Here is a 4,776-nt window from a genome sequence, read left to right on the forward strand (position 1 = left end):
AATATAATACACGTATAGTCATATTATAAATTTAAACTATACATTAAGACAAGAATCAATTTAATTAATGATTCAAATTCACAATTTGACACAAAAATATTTTATATTTTTTTTCTAATATTTTTGATAAAATAAGAATCTACATTATTAGCAGTCCAAATTGATGATATTCCATTTGGTTAATTATTGATCTCTTAAGCCCTTGATAAATCAATTAAGAAATAGTATAGATGGCAGCCCAATTCATACAAATCACCAAGGTATTATTAATTACTACTCAACTTCTTAACCCAATCTCATTTTTGCTCATATATACACACAAAAGTATTTCGGCTTTTTAATTTTCACTTATAGTCCAAGAACTTTGAACCTGATGTGAATTCGATCAGTATTAGAACTCTAATTAATTTGTTTTAATTTAATATTATAGGTTCAGTGGTAGAAGCTTTTTAAGAAGATTTAGAGGGAAGCGCATTCTGTTTGTGGGGGACTCATTGAGCTTAAATCAATGGCAGTCCCTCACATGCATGCTTCACAAGTCAGTTCCAGAAGCCAAATATACCTTAGCCAGGAGTGGAGGCCTCTCCATATTCAAGTTTCCAGTAAGGCCTCATCTCCATATATATTCTTGTTTCCACACTTGGATTATTCTTACTTCAATTTTCCATATTTTTCTCCGTCGAGTAGTATTTAAGGAGTGTTCGAGCATTACTCATGGGGGGCTCGAGCATTTCATAAGGTATTTTTCTAAAATTTTTAAAAAGTGGTGAAAGTCTTTAATATGCAAAACAAACAAAAAAAGTTATTTTTAAAACATAAATAATAATTTATACAGGTAAGTGGCAGCATTTGGGTAGCGTCAGTTTTATCTATGTTGTGCACATTTTGATGACACCATTGTCATTCCCAATATTTGCAAACATTATAATGGGAATGAATGCTGCATTTCCTAATAAGTTTCTTAAATCTCTTTAAATGGGGATGAGTATGAGATTTCTGGAATTTCATTATGCAAGATAAACAAGTGTAATCTCATTATGCAAAATAAATGTTATCAAGTGTAATTAATCGCACAAATTGTAGGCATATGATGTTTCGATCATGTTGTCGCGCAATGCGTTTCTAGTAGATATCGTGCGAGGGAGAAGTGGGGCACGTGTTCTAATGCTGAACTCAATCAAGAGTGGAAATTTTTGGAGAACTTTCGATGTCTTGGTGTTCAATACATGGCATTGGTGGCTTCATACGGGAAGAAAGCAACCGTATATTATTAGATTAATCTTGTCTTTTAGCTTTGTGAAGTTGCATGCTAGAAATTAAGTGAACACATGTAGTTTTAATTAAATACAAGTACATATATGCATATATGTTTTTGGTGGCATGAAATTGCAGGTGGGATTTTGTTGGGGATGGGAAGCAGACACACAAAGACATGGATCGCATGGTAGCATATGAGATAGCTTTGAGGACATGGGCTAGATGGGTGGACTCCACTGTGGATCCTGCTTAGACTAAAGTCTTCTTTCAGGGTATTTCTCCAGATCATATGTAGTAAGTAATTGGGCCTCCTATGGACCTCTTTTTTTTTTTTTTTTTTTTCCCTTCTACTTTTTGGAATTTTTCACAAACTAACCCGTTTAAATAGACCATTAAAAAGCTAACCTTTTTTGGGAAATTAGGAGAAAACTAGTAGTATTGAACTATGTCAATAACATGGCATAGTAAAGATCAAGTTGAAATGTGAGTTGAGATATAAGATCTTGATCCATATGTTGAACCATCAATTTACTTACATTATAATACATTTATAATCATTAATATCGAAAAGACTAAAATCTTAAACCTTAAATAATACCCTTCAAAGTTATACACGTATTATAATTTGAGTAGATTGGTAACACCACGTCAGTATGCCACGTGGTGTTACAATTAATCACACAATAATTTTTCCACCAAGTGTTATAGATGTAACTTCGACAATTAATACTCCATAACTCCCTACCCATTAACATATGTCTCTCACACAAAATGTTCTAGCTTTTGACAAACCATTTGATATAGTATTGTTGCCAGACTATCAATGTTGATTATTACTCATATAAATTTGTATTTTAAGTTGCCCCAAACCCTAGCCGTCACCCTAAAACGCTCTCTTCTCTCTCCTCACTCCTATTTCTCTCAGCTAAGTATTTGCAAGGGTAGGGGTGGTGGCTCATGTGTTCCTCAAGGCTCACCGCTCCTACCCCCGCCTCTTCCTTCTCCTTTTCTTCTTCGCTTATGAGATACTCTCCTCCCTCTTTGTGAGAGCTTTTTTATCTCTCTGTGTGAGAGTTTTTTCATCTCAATAAAGGAGAGCTTTTCCGATCACTTTTGTTTGGTCCTGCTGGTTACTACTGCCTGATCCCCACCTTGGGCTATTGTCAGACTCGATTTAGAGATGTTAGTTGGATTGTGGACCCAAACGCGACTAGTTCGCTAATTTCTATGGTGCTTTGCTGGCTCCGTTTGGCAACTGTAGTGTATGCTCGATGCTGACGTTACGAGATCCGGCTCTTATTCCGTTGTAAGCGTTTAGCTTTTTGGCTCTATTGTTGTAGGGCTTCTTACCATAACCTTGTATTCTCTATGCCTTTTTGACTGTTTTAATGCAATGTTATTGTTTTCTAAAACAAAACAAAAATTTGTATTTTAAATACTAGATTGAACAAAATAACATAACCCACATACCTTGCACATGAATGTACGATTAATAGTCATATATATTAGGCACACATTTCCCCTAACATTGTTATTATGTATGCTTTATTTGCCCCAATGACTAGTCCAAGAGAATGGGATGATGATGCAAAGTCAAACACCTGTTGGGGACAAATAAAACCAGTGTTGGGGGCACATTATCCTGGAGGTTCACATCCAGCACAAGTTATTTTAGAGAAGGTATTGAGCAAAATGTCAAAGGCAATCCATTTGCTTAACATAACGACATTATCACAACTAAGAAAAGATGGTCACCCTTCATTATATGGCCTTGGCGGCCACCGTGGCATGGATTGCACTCACTGGTGTCTTACTGGTGTTCCAGATGTTTGGAATCAAATTTTATTTGCAGCACTCTTTCAAAGCTGAGTCATCACTAATCTTTTCTTTTTTACGGTGAATAAATTATCGATACCTTTTTTCTCTCTTAATAATGATATTTTCCACTTGGCATTAGCATTAGCATGCAATTTGTAATATAATTGAATACCTTCATTTATTAGTTCTTTAAAAAATAAAAAAGAATGTCAACATTTATTGTTGCAACTACGAATTCAAGTTCGTAAGAAGATTTGAATTCTTGGTTTGTTTGTTCATATATTACTTTTGAATTTGTAATATATGGTTAAAATTAAAACATGTAAAAATAAGTATATGAGATAATCTAAATACATGTAGCAAAGTAGGAACTCCTTATTGTTGTGTTGCATACATATATATGATAATTTTGGATCTATGGTTTGACTGTATTTATTATACTGAATTCTAAAGGTTATGAATAAGACAATGAAGCAATATTAAGGGACCCCAAAAAAAAACACGAGAAGCAATATCAGGGGACTATGAATTATATCAATTATCAATTGGTCTACTGATATTAGTTCCTAATTAATTTACATGAACAAATTTAACATAAAATGAAAAACGAGTTCCTAAGTTACGGAAAATTAGAGCTTAGCATATGTGTTTGTAAGGTTTTAGGCTTCTCCACCTATAACCAATTGGTTTTGGGTTAGATGCTTAGAATTCAATCATGATATCAGAGCTAGGTTATATGCGTGAAATGCCCAACGGTCACACGTGCTCCCACGTCACCCAATACAATTTGTCCACGTGTTGGATGCTCAAATTCTAGGCATCTAACCCGGCCAAAACCAATTCGCTATGGGTGGAGATCGAGACCCAAGACCTTATAAGCACATGTGTTAAGCTCTAATTTTCCGATGTGGGATATTGCTCCACATTACTCTCAACACGCCCCCGCACGTATGGCGTCACTTAAGCTAAACACGTGGACAACTCATACTCATATTGGATGACGTGGAGCACGTGTGGCCGATTGGTCTAACACACGTGGGTGAACCTGCTTTGATACCATGATAGAATTTGAGCATCCAACCCAAAACCAATGGCAATAGAAGGAGTAGCCTAAGACCCTTATAAGCCACTAGGCAAAGTTATACTTTTCTAATGTGGGACAACACTCTACATTCTCACACACACGACCCTAGTTGAAAACTTATTATAATTAAGCCACTAGGATTGGAATCCCAATATTGATGCCTTATTTGAATCTTCTAGGTAGACTCGACTTCTGGAGGTAAACTAGCTGGTTTACAAACATTTGCAGCAAGTCAGGGCCTGCCTGCTTGTTTTGTTATGGTTTTGCATATTTTTGGATTGTAGCGGATCCGTCACTACAAGAAAAAAAGGTTTGGGCGACGAACCTAGTTCCTCTCCCAAAGTCGAATTTCGTCTCCCAAAAGTTTGGGCGACGAACTGAGTTCGTCGAGGGTTTGGCCGCCCAATGCACGACGCCCAAGAGTTTGGGCGACAAACCAGTACATTTCGTCGCCCAAAGACACCTTGGGCAACGGCGTTTTTTCGTCTCCTGAAGCATATAATTCCTCGCCCAAAGCAAGTTTAGGCGACGAAATTATTCGTCACCCAAAGCATGTTTTGGGCGACGAATAATCAGATTCGTCACCCAAAGAATGTTTGGGCGACGAAATTGTCCGT

The 4,776-nt window shown here is 36.4% G+C and overlaps 1 pseudogene across 1 annotated transcript; it reads left to right on the forward strand.

Annotated features, from left to right (window-relative positions):
* The first annotated feature begins 265 nt into the window (after positions 1–265).
* Positions 266–3,126, forward strand: LOC147286327 (protein trichome birefringence-like 43; annotated as a pseudogene). Its single transcript, XR_015121715.1, has 5 exons — positions 266–324; positions 431–602; positions 1,084–1,262; positions 1,393–1,551; positions 2,823–3,126. The product of XR_015121715.1 is annotated as a protein trichome birefringence-like 43 (transcript).
* The last annotated feature ends 1,650 nt before the right edge of the window (positions 3,127–4,776 follow it).

The sequence above is a fragment of the Dryas octopetala genome, chromosome 4 (genome assembly GCF_963921425.1).
Source record: "Dryas octopetala chromosome 4, drDryOcto1.1, whole genome shotgun sequence".
NCBI classification, from domain to species: Eukaryota; Viridiplantae; Streptophyta; class Magnoliopsida; order Rosales; family Rosaceae; genus Dryas; species Dryas octopetala.